This window comes from Canis lupus, chromosome 27, assembly GCF_003254725.2.
Source record: "Canis lupus dingo isolate Sandy chromosome 27, ASM325472v2, whole genome shotgun sequence".
Lineage (NCBI taxonomy): Eukaryota > Metazoa > Chordata > Mammalia > Carnivora > Canidae > Canis > Canis lupus.
In genome coordinates this window covers 19,128,097-19,146,501 of record NC_064269.1, presented here as the reverse complement: position 1 = coordinate 19,146,501, position 18,405 = coordinate 19,128,097, and the positions used below count along the sequence as shown (strand labels likewise).

The 18,405-nt window shown below is 39.0% G+C and overlaps 1 long non-coding RNA gene across 3 annotated transcripts in view; it reads left to right on the top strand.

Moving 5' to 3' along the window:
- Window positions 1-18,041, top strand: part of LOC112665570 (uncharacterized) — a 98,801-nt gene extending 80,760 nt beyond the window's left edge. For 2 of the 3 annotated variants that reach the window (XR_004809885.2, XR_004809884.2), the window contains 3 exons: window positions 12,888-12,980; window positions 14,300-14,447; window positions 15,010-18,041. This is a non-coding gene — a long non-coding RNA (uncharacterized LOC112665570). Of the gene's footprint in view, window positions 1-3,294; window positions 3,525-12,887; window positions 12,981-14,299; window positions 14,448-15,009 lie in introns of those variants that run through there. The other variant, XR_004809887.2, reaches the window with a different exon arrangement.
- The last annotated feature ends 364 nt before the right edge of the window (window positions 18,042-18,405 follow it).

The following is an 18,405-nucleotide window of genomic DNA, read 5'->3' as shown; positions in this document are numbered from 1 at the left end:
AGATTCCTAGGAAGGGAATTATTAGGTCCCATCTAGATTCTAATTGACAGTGCCTAGAAGTTTCTGGGTCACCTGAGCAATATACCAAGTTCTAGTAACGGGAGGATGATTAGTTACGATACAGTGAAGTGGCTTAAACAAAGATACTTACCTGCCCTTCCCCACCATCAGAATCTGCTAGGAGTAGATTCTGCTATCAGTATTTCAAAGACCTTTGCAGGGGGTTTTAATGGTCAAACATGGCTGAGAACCCCTTGAGAGCCTCATACCTGTTCTTGAAAACTAAGCAATATGCATACAGTTATATTTTTTTCCTCAGTTATAGACAGCTACAATTGTTTCAGGGATTCAGCTCCAAAATGGATTCAGTGTTATCATTAATGCTAAGCTCCCTTCTCTGTCCTCCCGAACTCCAAACTTCATTTCAACCTTCACTTTTCCTATAACCATGATCTTGACACTATTTTGAAGCTCTTCCAGCTGCTCCTGCTGATGTTCATCCAATGTCAAGGCAGTGAACAACATCCCACTGTGAACTCCCTTGGGGCCAGATTCGCAGATGCCTTGCTGCCCTGTTTAGAGGTTGATTCTGTCTGTCTTGAGAAAGGCTCTGAGTCAAGACTTCCTTCTTTCAGAATTGACTTGCCTTCCTTCCCCTTTCCCATGCCTTGCCCATAATTTCCTTTTCTGAGGTCATGGAACCATATAAGACCATTTCAGGCCTCCTGTTAGGATACACCATACTTAAGAACCTTAATCCTTCTCCTTATCATTCTTTTTTAAAAGATTTTTTTTTATTTATTTGAGAAAGAGAGAATGAGAGAGACAGCACAAGTGGGGTGGAGGGGCAGAGGGAGAGGGAGAAGCAGGCTCCTTGTTTAGCAGGGAGCCCCAAGGTGAGGCTCAATCCCAGGACCCTGGTGTCATGATAGCAGCTAAAGGCAGATGCTTAACAGATTGGGCACCCCCATTCTTTTTTTTAATAATAAATTTATTTTTTATTGGTGTTCAATTTGCCAACATACAGAATAACACCCAGTGCTTGTCCCGTCAAGTGCCCCCTCAGTTCCCGTCACCCATTCACCCCTACCCCCTGCCCTCCTCCCCTTCCACCACCCCTAGTTCGTTTCCCAGAGTTAGGAGTCTTTATGTTCTGTCTCTCTTTCTGATATTTCCTACCCATTTATTCTCCCTTCCCTTCTATTCTCTTTCACTATTATTTATATTCCCCAAATGAATGAGAACATATAATGTTTGTCCTTCTCCGACTGACTTACTTCACTCAGCATAATACCCTCCAGTTCCATCCACGTTGAAGCAAATGGTGGGTATTTGTTGTTTCTAATGGCTGAGTAATATTCCATTGTATACATAAACCACGTCTTCTTTATCCATTCATCTTTTGATGAACACCGAGGCTCCTTCCACAGTTTGGCTATTGTGGGCATTGCTGCTAGAAACATCGGGGTGCAGGTGTCCCGGCGTTTCATTGCATCTGTATCTTTGGGGTAAATCCCCAACGGTGCAATTGCTGGGTCTTAGGGCAGATCTATTTTTAACTCTTTGAGGAACCTCCACACAGTTTTCCAGAGTGGCTGCACCAGTTCACATTCCCACCAACAGTGCAAGAGGGTTCCCTTTTCTCCGCATCCTCTCCAACATTTGTGGTTTCCTGCCTTGTTAATTTTCCCCATTCTCACTGGTGTGAGGTGGTATCTCATTGTGGTTTTGATTTGTATTTCCCTGATGGCAAGTGAGGCAGAGCATTTTCTCATGTGCATGTTGGCCTTGTCTATGTTTTCCTCTGTGAGATTTCTGTTCATGACTTTTGCCCATTTCATGATTGGATTGTATGTTTCTTTGGTGTTGAGTTTAATAAGTTCTTTATAGATCTTGGAAACTAGCCCTTTATCTGATACGTCATTTGCAAATATCTTCTCCCATTCTGTAGGTTGTCTTTGAGTTTTGTTGACTGTATCCTTTGCTGTGCAAAAGCTTCTTATCTTGATGAAGTCCCAATAGTTCACTTTGCTTTTGTTTCTTTTGCCTTTGTGGATGTATCTTGCAAGAAGTTACTGTGACCAAGTTCAAAAAGGGTGTAGCCTGTGTTCTCCTCTAGGATTTTGATGGAATCTTTTCTCACATTTAGATCTTTCATCCATTTTGAGTGTATCTTTGTGTATGGTGCAAGAGAGTGGTCTAGTTTCATTCTTCTGCATGTGGATGTCCAATTTTCCCAGCACCATTTATTGAAGAGACCCTAACCCATTCTTATTAAAACACTGACAGTCAGGATCTTTTTAGCCTGAATGAGGATTGTGTCTTTTGCTAATCCACAATACAGTTATCTATGATAATAATAGTCTTTCTTTTCAGGAGTATTAGCATTTCAAGGAAAGGTTATTAGAGAAACAGATCCTAAATATAAAGAAACAGATCTTCACAGATGATATTTCACAAATTGTATGGTTGTCTGGTAGGGATTTAGGGGAGATTTTTGATAAGGGCGGCCCATAAAATGTCATCAAAGAAATAAAAGTCTTATGCATTTAGTGAATGAGAGAGTCTGCAATTATGATAATAATAGTTCATACCTGTAAGAACCTCTTAACATTTGAAAGGCCATGTTTTTATGTAGTATGTAATTTAAAATTCAACAACCCACCACACCGATGCAAGATGTTAGTAATAGTTGAAACTGAGAGCAGAGGGAAAGGGAGTATATAGGAACTCAGTACTCTTTGTTCAATGTTTCTGTAAACCTAGATCTGCTCTCAAATTAAAGTCTACTCCTGAAAAAAAAGTTCAACAGCAATATGAGGTAGGATTTATTCATTTGCATTTTACAATTGAAGAATGAGAGGTGTGAAGCTGAGTTAAAGGTAAACCCAGATCTGTGACTCAAAGGCAGAGCTCATGACCCTCACCTGTACTGCCTCATTTCCTCTCCCGTGGAAGAAACCCACGCACACTTATTTACATTTTTCCTTCACATTCACATTCAAGGACCTTGGATAAATTTGTCCCTGAGTTAGGAAAAAAACCCCAAACAAATCGACCAATCAATAAACAAAAGGAATGTTCAGCAAAGAGTCAGTATGTGAACCTGCAGAGGACTTGTACAGAGAACCCAAATCTCCTTATGTTTAATCTTTCCTTTCAATGACAAGAGTGCGACCATGTTTTAGAGTCTCTCATCACTCTGAGTTAGTTCTAAGCAACCAAAATCAAGTGCCTCCACCTTTGGTAGAGAGATTTCCTTATGCCAAGAATAAAGAAAACTATTCTTCGCAGAACCCAAGGGTGTAATCAACGAAGACGCCAGCATCTCTGTTGAAAGATCCACCATTTGTGTTTGTGATGGCAGAGGAGGCACAGAAAGCTTCTGAGAGCCTGTGATACTTTTAGCAGGCATCTGGCATTTGCGGCAAGACCATTTACCCAGAAAACTGCCTACTCTTTCAGCTTGGTAACCATGGACTCTAGCCAGAAGTGATTTTGGCTCCTACTCATCCTTTCTAAATTCCTCTAAAGAGTGAGGGAGAGAGAGGAGGAGTGATTTTTTCCTTTTTGGTAAATTAAATTAAAATAAACAAAAATATCTACTTATGCAGGTTGAAAATCCTTGGATAAGTACAAAGCTCTGATTGTATGGGTAGAAAGCTAGCTATTTGATCAATGTAAACACACACATACAGACACAAAACTTTTCTTACTTTTTAAAATGGGTTGAGACCTCATGGTTCTGAAGCCAGGGCACACAGATTTTAGCTTACCTTTTTTGGTCTGGCACCTTCCTTCTGCTGGCAATAAGTTTGGCTTGTACAGTGAGATTTTGAAGAGAGGTCTGAGTTTGATTAATTGTGCCTTTATGAATAACATCCTCAGAGGATTCCAGGCCATGTTCAGATTCTTGACTGCAGCAGCCATGGAGCATTGGTATATGGTTAAGCTGTTCCTCGCAACAGAAGATTCTGACAAATCAGAACTCTTCCAACCTATAGCAGTCATTGCCTTTTTTTCCTGTAGGATATTCCTAACATTTTCATTTTCCTCACTCTTCAGCTGATTTGTCAGTTTACTGAGAGGCATCAAATCCATTTGGATATGCAGTTCACTCCCTTCTGGGAGGTGGCTACTCATAGATTTGGGATGTTCTCAAGAGTGAAGAGACGACTAATTAGAGAGTTAAGACAAACAGAAGAGAAGGGGGGTGGGGGCATCCGATATCCATAGCTGAGGTATTTCCTACTAGTTCAGTCTTAGAGTCTTCCTTTGGTGAGAGTTACTGTCTGTGGACTATTCATATTATGGAGAATCAGCTGCAGTAACATTCCTGGGCCACACCCACAGCGAATCCAGCTACTAGATGGAAGAACTTTCTTGGTTGGTCTGTCTGCCAGTTGGTAAATGCAATTGAGTGGAAGATCAAATGGCAACTAATGTTTTTTCCTCCACAACAGAGACCACCAAAGGGGGGGAAAAAGCCATTAATCCTTCCTGTGTTAATTGAGAACACTGAATGCCATTATGAAACCATTTCCTTTGGAGTCACGCTACTCATTTGAATCCCAGTTCAAGTTTGTTGAAATTGTAATGGTAGTAGGCGTTATCATGTCACAAGGTACCATGTTACAACATGAATGCTTTTCATTCTACATGGTTCATAAAGCAAAATAAATTTTGAATAACCAATAGTGTGAGTTAGAACTGGTATATGAGTACATATTTTCAGGAGAAGAAAATGTTCTAATGACAATATACTGCAATGGTAATTCAGGAAGTTTTCTCTTCACCTTCCTTTTCAAGATGCAAGCTATTCATATTATATTCTGATTTGCTACCTCTTTTCTTCAGAAGAGGCAAAAAGCTCAGTACTATCACACATCATATGTATGTGTGTTTTGGAGGGGAAAAAGACTTGCCTTATTGGTTTTTAATCAGAAATTTCTCTAAAAGAATTATTTCTAAAAGAATAGTCATCATTGTGGAGTTTACTGTACGGGAGGAATCCAGAATAACTAAGCAACTGTCAAGTAGAGGAGTTTATTTGCAATTCCCACTCAATCTTCTTTCTTTTAGAAAATTCTCCCCTCCTACCCTAGCTGCCAAAGATAACATACTAACTTCTGCACGTACAATGCCTCAAATTGGGATTTTTGGACACTACCACTGCTCTGAACCTTTCTTACTGTCTATCTTCCCCTCTACCTCCTCTCAAACTGTATCATTAATTCCTTCAGAAACAGTGACCAAAAAGAAATAAACAATTTCATTCGGTACCAGGTATCTCATAGGAATAAAGATCTTCAGACTTATATATGAGACTTATATTTTAGCTCAGAATTTCATATTTAAACTATCAATCAAAGGGAAGGGCATAAGGAAAGTTGTTTTCAGAAAAGCAAGGCAAAGACCCAAAAGATAGCTTCTACAGACCATTTCTTCGAAAGATTCTTGGACACATAGGCCTATTAAAATGGTTCTGCAACCAATTCTCAATTCTGGTGGTGGTGGGGAGGGGCTAGGGGGTGGTTTCCCATGCCACCAAACAATTCTGGGATACCACCTGAGTGTCCTGCAATCCAACTTAATTCTGGGACTATCTTCTAGGAGATGGCATCAGATTCCATAGGTTAGAGGTCAGTCCCACAATACTGTTCTCTTTCTCCCTCCATTTCAGGTGCCTCTTTCAAGCCCAGGTTTTCCATGTACCTCTGACCAATAGACTGTAAACTGTAAACCAGAGGTTCCCATGACTCCCTTCTTGAGTTTCATTAATTTGCTAGGGCAGCTCACAGAACTCAGGAAATCCATTTGCTTACTAGATTACCAGTTCATTACAAAGGATATTAAAGGTTAAGAATCAAGAGTCAAATGAATAGACAGGTAGAGTGAAGTCTTAAACAAAGGAGCGTCTGTTCTAGTGAAGTTGAGTCCCAACATGATGGCACATAGAACCCTTCTATTTCCCCAACCTGGAAGTTCTCCAGACATCTTCCTTTGGGTTTTTGTGAAGTCTTCCTTACACTGGCCATTGGTGATTGACTCAGCCCCCAGCCCCTCTCCCTTCCCTGGAAAACAGGAGGTCAAAGCTTCCAATCCTCTATTTATAGTTAATTCTCTTGTCAACCAGCCCCCACCCTTAGCTGTGGTCCAGAAATCACCTCATTAACATAAACCCAGTAGAAATTGTGGTAGAAAGGGGTTTGTTATGAATAACAAGACACACATTTCTCTTTTATGATTCTGAAGGGATTTCAGGAACTCAGGACAAAGACCAAATATTATAACAAAATATGCTCCCGTTGCTCTTATTGTTTAGGAAACTCCATGCATTTTGGGAGATCTATGTCAGAAATGAGGATGAATGATGAACAAAGACCAAATATATACATACACGTATTATATGTGTGTCTGTATCTTAGTATATCATATCACACCAATAAAACAAGGTTGTAAATCAAGAAAAGCAAGATGTGGTTTCTAGGAATCATTGGATTACAAGCAGGAAAAAAGTGGCATTTTATCCCATATTCATTGATTTGTAGCTGCCTTAGAAAATTCAGATTGGAACAGAAGGATAGAGCCCTCTCTCCATGGCTGGGGAAAATTTGAGGTTCTGTTAGTGGCAAAAGACAGATTACAAAAACAAAGAGAATTCATTCCAGGTTTATTGCAGGATCATTTCTATTTGAGTGGCATAGGGATATTGATATTTAAGTATGATGTATATAAGCCATAGAGCAAAGAAATGTAAATATAGCTCACTATGCTTTCAGAGTTGAATAATTTTTACATGGGCACGATGTAAAGGTTGTGAATTGGTTTTTGACTTCGAGAATCAACTTATAAACAAAGCACAGAAGACAGCCATAGAGAATGGAAAATAAATATATTTTTTAAAGATTTTATGTATTTATTCTTGAGAGACAGAGAGAGAGAGAGAGGCAGAGACACAGGCAGAGGGAGAAGCAGACTCCATGCAGGGAGCCCGATGAGGGACTCGATCCCAGGTCTCCAGGATCAGGCCCTGGGCCAAAGGCAAGCACTAAACCACTGAGCCCCCCGGGCTGCCCCAAAAAGAAATATTTTTATTTTAGAAGAAGGAAGCAAGTATTAGAGTACTAGTGTCTTCCTTTCACAAAATGGGAAGCTGGGCACTCTCCCTGCTTAAAAAATGCAGTGAACCCTTAAACACAGGGCTTAAAGTTGCATGTAACCAGTGGAGATGTGCAGGCAGTAGTGTTACTGTATTTAGATTAGCTAGTGTGTCAGTCAGGATTCTTAATTGTAAGCAACAGAACCATCTCTGGCTGACTCAGGAAGAAAAGGAAAGCCTTTTTTGGAGGACAGGAGGAACAGGGGCTTGGTGGCCAGAAGCACTTTAAAAAATGCTCGCAGTAGAAGTGGTCTAACAGCAGAAGTCCTTGGTTAGCTGAGCACAAAGCAGGGCAGTTTGTACTTTAAACACAGCTGGCATGTGCAGCTATTTATACTATTGCTGCCACTGCACCCAGGAACTGAATTTTAGCCCCAAAGTGCTTCTGGGTCTTCATACCACTATCTGAGGACCTTCGCTGTCTGGGCTTTCAGAACACATGTTTTCTGGTGCGTCCTGGCCCCTATTAGGTGCCTGGCGGGGATGGGTGGGGCAGGTGAAGTCATCCCCACGTTATTTGGCTGGTGGGTCCCAGGGATGGAAGGGACTGCCTGTGCTTCTGCTTTCCAGTTTGGACCCTGGAGCGGTGGCATTAGCTCACTAGTCTATCACCAGGGAACACTTGGTTCTTCTGTCACCCATGGTGGGGGTGAGCCACAGCCTGGGAGGGGAAGGTGCAGACGCTCATTGGGGCCAGAATTATGTAACCTCTTTTATCACCACCAGGGCGTGTCTCCTCAAGCTGGCAAGGAAGACAAGAAATAGCTTTCAAGTGTTTCATTTTAAAATCTCAAGTAAATACATTTATTTCTTTTCACTTTGTGAAGCTTTTGAGCTTTATTAATTTTTTTTAACCTGCGAGCATAACATTTTAACCCATCAGCATCAGAAGTCAAGAAAGATAGGCAAGTCATTCAAACTTTCTAGAACTCAAGTTCCCTAACTTGTGAAATAGATACACTCTTCTCTCAGCCTCTTTTCATTGAACATTCTATGACTGTATGACTGAACTCAGCAAATCCAGTTGTATTCCTGTGTATTATTTGCATTTTTTCTCTCATTATTAGAGACATTGTTAACAGTTTCAAGTTTTAGACAAAAGTAAACATGTTATCTTTACCATTAAGCCCCTCCCAACCATAGAAAGAATCTCTTGATTAGTATCCACCTATCGGGTCTGGGAGAAGGATATAAGGAAAATTTGTTGTGTTTTGGTAGCTTCAAAACAAGTCTCCACATCATCCATCCACGATAGCCAAAAAGTGAAATGACCTAAATATCCATTAACTGAGTGAATGAATGAAATGTGGTATATCTGTCCAATATAATATTACTGGGCAATGAAGAGAAATGAAGTACTAATATATGCTATAATAAAGACAAATCTTCAAAACATTCTAAATGAAGTAAGTCAGGCACAGCCGATCACATTCTGTGTGATTCCATTTATATGAAATATCCAGAATTCACAAATCCATAGAGATAGGAAGTAATTAGGATTGCCTAGGACTGGGAGTGGAGAGGGTTGAGGTGAATGGGTGTAATTGCCAATATGTATAGGAGGTTTCTAGAGGTGAGAATTATTCTGAAACATTTGTGGTTGCATAAAAAACCATTGAGTTATAAAATTTAAATAGGTAAATTTATGCTATGTAAATTCTGTCTCAGTAAAGCTATTATTTAAAAACAAAACACATCTAGTCCCTCCATAAAGGTTTGGCTACAGGAGGAAAGGGTTGGTATTGGGCATCTATCTGTGTGGTGAGACCTCAGGATTGGCCTCCTAAGGTATGTTTGCATGAGCTTGCAACACATGTGTATTTAAGAAACTTTGACCAAGAGTTGTAAACTTTAAGGCTCAAGTTCATCAAAGAGTGTCAATTCTCACCAAGGAATTGCCTATAGAGGTTCTGTCCTAGCCCCATGCAAGAGGCAGTTGGGAAATAGATCGGTAGCTATAGCCATCCTCTGGGTGCAGCCTCTGAGGCTGACCCTACTGGCACAGCTGGGCTTCACCCCATGAGCTGTGTCCTCTCCCACAACAGTGCCTCTGCTACCATATTCTTGAGAGATCATGTGTATTTCCAAACCTTCTCATTAAGCTCAGCAGCACATGCCATCCTGTCTTTGAAGAAAGCCTGCAGCAAAGAAAAAGTCGCCTCATCATTGTGACTCTCACTTGGTCCCCATTCCATATTTCAACATGACTCATTAGTGTTGGTTTTTGCAGGGCAACTAGTGCCTCAGGACTTTGAAGGGCCAGCACAATGGATGAGAGCTGGAGGTCTTCATAGACTGTGGACCTCCCTGGATGGATGACGACCTGAAGGGGATTAGAATAGGCTTCTCTTTGCTTTTCCCAGTGAAATGGGGGACATTGAATACTGTATCCTGAGGGCCACTTGGGGCATTTTGTTTGGTCTACAAAGTGAGTAGAAGTCTACAGTTAGGACTTCTCTTATTCAGTCCTTTATCCACTTAACATTAGTGTAATATCTACACACTCTGCTACATTCCAAGGGGGCCAGAGGGGGGAAAAGCTTCACACAGTGAATCTGCCTGGGAGTTGCTTAGGGTCTGCTAGGAAGTTAGGCATGAACCTAGAATCTGGTGCACTTTGGTTTGGAGCCTGTGATAACTATTTAGGTAAGGTAGTTCTTAAAGCTATTATCCAAATGATGAAATTAATCCATAGAGGCAAAGAGCTTTTATAAAATGTTATTGACAGGATGTGAGTCCCCCAAAACATTAGTATTTTTATTAATAAAAAGTCACAGAGGATTTTAATGTGCAGCCAGAGTTGAGAACCACTGCTCTCAACAATTCATTAAAAAGTTTATTAGGGGATCCCTGGGTGGCTCAGTGGTTTAGCGCCTGCTTTCCGCCCTGGGTGTGATCCTGGAGACCCGGGATCGAGTCCCACATCGAGCTCCCTGAATAGAGCCTGCTTCTCTCTCTGTCTTTCTCTCTGTGTCTCTCATGAATAAATAAATAAAATCTTAAAAAATATATATCCTTTAAGAACCCCTCCACCCCATAAGGATAAGAGCCTAACATACATATAATTGTTTTAAAAAAAAAAGTTTATTAAAAGCTATAGTCATTATGTATTCTGTAAACAAATTTAGGCTATGTATAGTTTAACAGAGAATTATTCTCTGACTTGTGAATTTAGTTATGGGGAAAAAACTTTTTGTCAGGCCACTGATTTAAATGAATAGTTCTCAGACTTTTTGGTCTCAGGACCATTATGGTCTTATGAGGATTCAAAGAGCTTTTTTCATTATGTGAGTTCTATCTATGGATATTTACAGTATTACTGTTCTAGAAATTAAGATTGAGAAAATTTAAATATGTTTTATATTAATTCATTTAACAAATAACTAAAAAATCCAATGCATGCTCACACCAAGAGCATAGTCTTATGAACAATAACTATGTTTTTGAAGACAAAATGATTCAGTGAGAGGAGAGGCACTCCTTCCCATTTTTGTAAATATCTTTTTTCCTCTGACTTAATAAGAGGCTGCTGGATTCTCATCTCTGCTCTGCATTCATTGAATCTGTTGTGATATCTCACATGATGTAGCCTCGGAAAAACTCCAGTGGACCCTCAAGAGAGAATGAGAGGGTACAGCAAATGACGTTTTCACATTTTTATGAAAATAGTTTTCAATAGCAGGACTCCACTCAGAGTCTCAGGGGTCCCCACTATTGACATCTTTACATTCATTCTCATAACCGTGCTGTCATCTAAGACAAACTAGGAAACTGAGGCTTGGGAAGGTAAAGAACTGGCCCAGGATCACACGGTGGTGACAGCAGGGCTGGGATTTGTCCGCAGGGAGTTGCCTGCCGGAGTGGGAGCTCTGCCACTATGTGAGTCCCATCTCAACAGCTCACACAATACTTAATAGTCATTTAATTTCTTCACTCATCCACTGCTCATGTTGATAGGATATTGTTCCCTTTAGACTTGTTTGAGGAACTTAACAAACTCAAAAGTAGTTATTGTTAATTTTTTTCAAATGTCTCAAGGCAGCCTTCTAATTCTTTTGGATTAATAAGAGGCATTTTAGAGTTTCAACAGTTATCAAATGACTCTTCTCATCCTTACAAATTGTAAGTTATTGGAAATGATCATAACACTGGCAAGAGATTGCTTTATTTTTTTCTTTTGTTTTAAATACAGTTTGTTCTATTCTAACCCAATACTTGACATCCTAATAAATTTTGTTTTACTAAAAAAGCAAAAGACTAAAAGACCCAACAAACTCATTGTTTCAGTAAAGTACAAATGGATAGAAGAGAGAGAGTTTCATATTCACAGTAAAATATCATGTGGAAATTTTAATAAAGTTTTCCTTTTTTAAACCATAAGGATATAGCTATAAAAGCTACAACTACTGAGCAAAATCAAGCTCTGATTACATTCTCCCTTCCTACAAAACTGATGTCTTTTCCACTTAACCAGCAGCACTAATCAGTATGTCTAACTTGTGCCTATCACTTCATTTTCTAGAAGTCTCTTTTGTTATGGTAAATAAAACCCAGAGTCACAAACAAAGCAATTGCATTGGATAGCTGTTTTTTGTTGGTTATGTTATTGTCTCTATGTTTTTTTTTTTTTTTTCATTTTTGCCTTTCCTCCTAGGTGTCAGTTGCAAGTCCTAGATCCCAATTAAGATTAATAAAATGTCCCACGTAATGTAATTTGCGTTTACTCGGTATTAGGTCAAATCATGACTATTCATGTTGTAAGAACTTAAGCAGCAGAAGAAATAAATGGCTGTTCTGATGTTCTCATATACATGCTAAAACATTAAAATATCTTTAAGCCCTCTGACATATAAACACTTTCTCATTGATCATTTTTTAGTAATTGTTAAGAGAAAACTCTAAATGCAAGCTCATCTCCAGGATAACTGCAGGAAAAATAAATGAGAAGCTTACTTTAAATATTTCCCCCTCATCCCCCAAGTATCCCATTTAATCTTTCTTTTTTGCCTTGTGAATCCTAGAATAAATGATAGGGACAATTAAGATCATTCTTTCAAAGTTTTCAATTGACTAAAATATCTGGTTCCAGAGCAACAGTCTTTATAGGTTATAACAGATTCAAATAGCTGTTTGTACATTATTAGCCATATTTATCCTTAATTCTTTTACTCTGAATTGCCAAATTTTAGAATTTTTTTTCTTTCTTCTAAATTTAGGTGAGAATTGTTATTGTACATACGTTCCACTTTGATATTATATTATACTTTGAAAATAGCTCTGCGGAAGAGATTGGTAACATGGTAAAAATTGGGAGGAAAATTCTGAAATAGTATCTTCAAGAACTCTTAAAATTGAAAGTTTCCAACTGCAAAAAATATATATAATAATAAGCTTATAACAACCAGTTTATTATTATTACTTTTATTATTATTATTAGCAGTGGTCAAGTTTCTCAAAAATATATGCTTAGAAACAAAAGTTACCTGTATTTTGTTTGAATAAAATTTTAAAAATAATTTTTATATTTCTTTTCATACACTTGTGTTTGAATATTTTTCTCATCTAGTAAAATATCAAATACAATTAGATTAGCACAATTTTAGAAATATATACTATCTAGTTTCCACTAACGTACAATCACAACTTGCCAGTTCGTAAAAACAGAGCTTTTTGCTTTTTTTGGACTCAGCATTTTTAGTGGATATGATAATGATCTTATCAACAGGTCTGCTGATTCTCAGAATGGAGGAAAACAAAGTCTTTCACCTGGCAGGCCATCGCATTAATTCCAGGACTTTTATGGAAATATCTTGCCAAAGTAAGAAAAATGGTTCTTTTATATTTGGGTAAAATGAATCTGATAAAATAGTAAAACATGGGATTTTTCCCAATCCTTGCCAAATTGTTTGAGCTTTCTATAACATACAAAATTATTTCACTTTTTGTTTGAACAAAATAAAATTCTCAAGATGGAGATTTTGCTTGTAGGGCAATCTATAGATTTGACATGGTAACTGGGCTTAATGGCAAGATATGCAATTTTGGTTTTCTTTGCCACATCTATTTTAATCTAATTATATTTTAAAGGAGATTTCTTCATTGAATCTTTGGGATCAAAAGAGCTGTAAATGTACAAGTATTTGTTGGATATCACATGGAAAGCCATTATATGTGTCAACAGGGAGCAGTTCACTTACAAATTTGAATGCTTATGTTACCTGAGGGCTATCACATTTCTTTTTAAAAGAATGTTTCTTTTTCATAGCCTCATTTAAAGTAGACTTAAATTCCCCTTAGCACTTATTTTGTCACTAAAATAAAAGTTATCATTAATTTCCAAACATACCTCAAACCACTGTGAACCACAGGCAAGGTTAATGCCTAGAAACACACCTTCATCATTTTTATCGTCCTGTTAGGTTTGCCTTCTTATAACTGTGTAGGCATTTATTTATTTTTAAGGCAAACAATTTTGTGTATTACATAAATTAAAATACATTTTTGGATTGGTATTATTTGTCTTATTTGTTTTTATTTTTTAATATAACATTTATATATACTTAAAGTAAACATGATGACTTGATATATAGAAGCCTAGTAAAATAGTTAGACAGTCAAGCTAATTAACATATTAGGTCCTCACATAGTTACCCTATTATTTGGTGATGAGAGCACCTAAAGCAATCTAAATGTCTAAAACTGTGTGAATGTGGTAATCAAATTACAGTGCAACCACTCAACAGAACACCGATGATACAGTAATTTCCCTTTACCTGAGATTTTGCTTTTTGCAATTTCGGTTACCTGTGGTCCATCGCGGTCCCGAAGCAGATTATCCTCCTTCTAACAGATCTTGACCTCCAGAAGGGCAAGAGTAGCCTAATGCTATGTCACAATGCCTATGTCATTCACATCACTTCACCTCATCATAAGAAGAGTAGAGTGTATAGATTTTTGAGAGAGAGAGAGATCACATTCACATAACTGACTATAGTATATTGTTATAATTGTTCTATTTTATTATTGGTTATTCTTGTTAATCTCTCACTGTGCCAAATTTGCAAATTAAACTTTATCATAGGTATGTATAGGAAGAAACATAGTATATATAGGGTTCAGTACTATCTGTGGTTTCAGGCATCCACTGGAGGAAGTCTTGGGACATATTCCCCCAGTAACTGGGAAATTCAAGAAGCTGAACTTCTAGCACAGATGAATCTAGACCTTCAATGAATATAGGTCTCTTTCTCCCAGCTGTTTCTCTTTCTATTGGCTTTATTCTTAGGTAAGTGCTTTTCATGCTGTGGCAAGACATCTAGAGATAAATCCCAGTTTTGTAACCTCCTGTGAAATTAAGTGCCTCTTCTTCACTGGCTCCACAACAATTTGGCTCTTCATTGGCCCAGGGTTTGGTCATATGCCCACAGTGAACTAAGCACTCTGACTCGTTAGCCAGCCTTGGGTCAAGAAACCAAACTTGGGAGCCAGGGGTACTAGCACATATACATGTACCCTGACTATGTTGGGATTTCCCATAAGCAAAATCAGAATGTTGTATCCAAACAGACATTGGATTCTGGGCAAAAATAGCAGATGTTTACTATAGTAGATATCAAATCATATCTTCTTCCCTCTGATAGAGCCTGATGCTTTCATTGATTTGCACACATGCACATAGTAGGGTCTCAGTAGGCAGTTGTTGTACGTATGTTTACAAATTGCCAGGAGCCTACAGGAATGTCCCCCCTCGCTTTTTTTCCCTCTGTAGGTGGGTGTCATTAATACAGGTGTGCAAACCCAACTGTTAACAGTAATTCCCATCTTGGCTTCCCTGTTTACCCCTACAGCACTATTGCAAATTGTTGCCATGAGAATATAGGTCTTCTTTCAAGAATATTATTACCATCACCACCTGCTTGTTGCGCAATATGCAAAAGTAAGTAACATCACAGTGGAAGTCACTGAGTGTAGTGGATGCTTACAGCAGCCTATCCAAATATATATCAACAGTTAGAGATGAAAACGTATTTTTTATACAGACACACTTAAACCAAATCACAGAGTCATCTTTTAACAAGAACAGGATAAACACTTGCATCAATCCAACTAATTGCTAGGCTGACTTAACTACATACATGTTTAATATCACAAAGGAAAATAATATCCCTGTATAGAGAATGCTCAAGGCAATACTTTTTCTTAGTTTTTGGAACATAACTTCATTCTGTGGTATATTTTGTTCTAGTAATGATGAGCCAGTTCTAGGGGAAATAGAAGCAGGGAGAATGACAAGATTGGCTGCAAGGACTTGATTCTTGCAAATTTCCATCATTCCTACCATGACATGCCTTTTGTTAACCTCAAAAGATCATGCATGACCCAGTTGGGGTAGATATTTTTGCTCCATTGTGTATCCTACATAACGAGCCATTTGTGTTATGAATTTCTAGTCCTATTCTCCCAAACAGCATGATCTAATGTCTTCTTTAAGCACCAACCTTAAAGCAAGCCTTACTGTGTGCAGGTGGAAGGAATGCTTCTTTCTGGTCTTTACTGAAATTAGTCTGTGAGACCTTAGTTAGACACTGGATTATGACTTTAAGAAACAAAAAGCAAATAAACACACACAAGGCCCAAACAGAAACCCTAAGAACATTTTATATATTAAGAAAAAAGGTCCTTCTGAGCCCCCTTCTCCCTGCTCCAGATCCTTTTTCCATCAAAAAAAAAAAAGCCATATAAAAAGCATATAATCTTTTTTGTCTGTGGAAGTTTGCCCTCCTTGAGCAAACATTTTTGTGCCAGTCAGTTTAGTTCCCGGGGGTGGCGGGGGGGGAGACTGTTTTCTAATTGCTGTTCTTTAGGACCTGAATGTAGGAAACATTCGTGCTCCAGCTTCCTCCTTCATCTAAAAATGTGTTTGCAAAGTGCTCTCCAAGTGAAGCAAGGGCACTTAGATCTGCAGTGTGGAAAGAGTCAGAGGCTGGGCTGTAACTCACATTCTGTGTTTAGGCATATGGGAGTTCTAGAATTCATCTTCTCATCCAGGCCAAGGACCCTGATTACAGGAAAGTGTATTCACTTAGCCCTGGCACAATGTCTGAGACACTAATCTTAACCCATTCATTCACCCACTTCTTAATCCATTCAATTTTTGGGAAGCAGCTCCAGCTAAATGATGACCAGGATCAATAGTCTTCACATCTCCTTGCTTTGGTCAAATGTGGAGAATGACAAAATCTGCCACACAGGGTTTTTGTGAGGTATGAATCATTGATAAAAGCAGAGCTCTCAGCACAGAGCCTGGAACCCAAAGCCAAGCCTGGCATCCAGAACAAAGTTTTTCCTGAGAACACTACTTATTTTTGAGTAGAAAGAAAAACATGACTTAAAAAATGAAGAAGGTGGAGATTTTTGCTGGATATTCTGTTGGCCCTGTCTAACGAAGTAGCCACTAGCCACATGCAGCTAGTTATGTTTAAATTGAAAGTGATTAAAGCTAACTAAAATTAGGCATTCAATTCCTCAGTCACATTAGCCGTAAGTCAAGTGCTCAATAGCTTGTACCTCAGTGACTACCAAATTAGAGAAGATACAGAACACCTCCATCCTCACAGCAAATACTCTCCATATAGGAATCTGTGTCGCTCTTTTGCTTAATTTGCCCTGTAAATTATTCATCCCCTTGTGTGCACAAAGCATCGTGTTTTATTCAGTGGGGTCACAAAGATGAATACCCCTACTTTGAAGAGACTTGCAAGCTTACCATCTAAAAAAAAATGTAAGACATGCTCATAATTAATGACAACACAGACACTGTGCGATGGCTCAATATTTAAGTGCAGTACATGGAACTAATAATATGGATCTCGACAAGAGTGAGGAGTGTCTACAAGAAAGAAGCTTCTGTTAAAGATAAAAACTGTAGGACTTTTAAAACTCAGTTACAAGTCAGCACGCAGTGATTGGGAGAGAATACTGGAGCAGCACCCAGACTTCACCTTCAAGATTTGTGAGTTTTACTCTAACTTAGCAAATTGGCATTTAAATTTCCTTACACCAGGCTTTTGAGGATGTAGCTATTGTCAGCCACAGTTTGATCACTTACAGAGCAAGGAATAAGGCCATGCCATGTGGAGAGCTCAACAAGTACTGCCACCCTTCAAAATTCATTTTAGACATTTCTGACGTGAGTTGGCTTTCCATGGGACGTACTCCACTTTCCAACTTGGTAAGCAAATAGAAAGATTTTGCGGTGGCTGGGAAGATTTTGTGGTGACTTTTGTGATGGTTATTAAAGAATACCCACAAGTGGCCTCAATTTCATCCATTTCCAAACAAGTGTACTTTTACTCAGAGGCAGAGGGTATGGAAATTCTCTATTTCCCCATTGTGGAACCCCCCAGTCTAGTGAGGGAGTCAGAGATGGCTAGTAGTCCCCCATATTGCTTCTTGTGCAGAGCAACAGAAATTCCTCTTTCAGTTAGGCTCCTCATCACCTGTGAAAGTGGCCATTGTCGCAGTTCTTCAGCAACTGGTGTGGCCCTGAGTCTAAGATTAGCTAGCAGCGTAGACAAGAAACAGATATGTCTAACATCAAGGATGTTTTCTTGAATGATGCCCCCCTTTTAGTTTCATTTCTCCCCTTCCTGCTGGCATAATGAAGACCTGCTGGTGAGCCATTTGGTTGTTGCAGAAAGGGAGATACCCCAGAAATAGTGGAGCAATAAATCAGAAGGAGCCTGGATCCTGACACCATTGCAGAGCAGAGCTGCCTCATATGTTTGCATTTATATAGGAAAAGAGAACCTCTGATCTTCTTCAAGCTGTGTTTATTTGGGCCTCTGTTCTACTCAGCCCAACTAGTCACATAATAAAGCCTGTCATTAAAAAAGAAACTGGTACTTGTTAATCACTCAGCATTATTATTGTTTAAAAATACTAGTAGAGGGAACCCTGGGTGGCTCAGCGGTATAGAGCCTGCCTTCGGCCCAGGGCCTGATCCTAGAGACTCAGGGTCGAGTCCCACGTCCAGCTCCCTGCGTGGAGCCTGCTTCTCCCTCTGCCTGTGTCTCTGCCTCTCTCTCTCTCTATGTCTCTCATGAATAAATCAATAAAATCTTAAAAAAAAAGAGATTTATTTATTTATTTGAGGGGGGAGGGGCAGAGGGAGAAGGAGAGAAATCCTCAAGCAGAATCCCCACGAGCTCAGAGCTGGATGCAGGACTCGATCCCAGGACCCC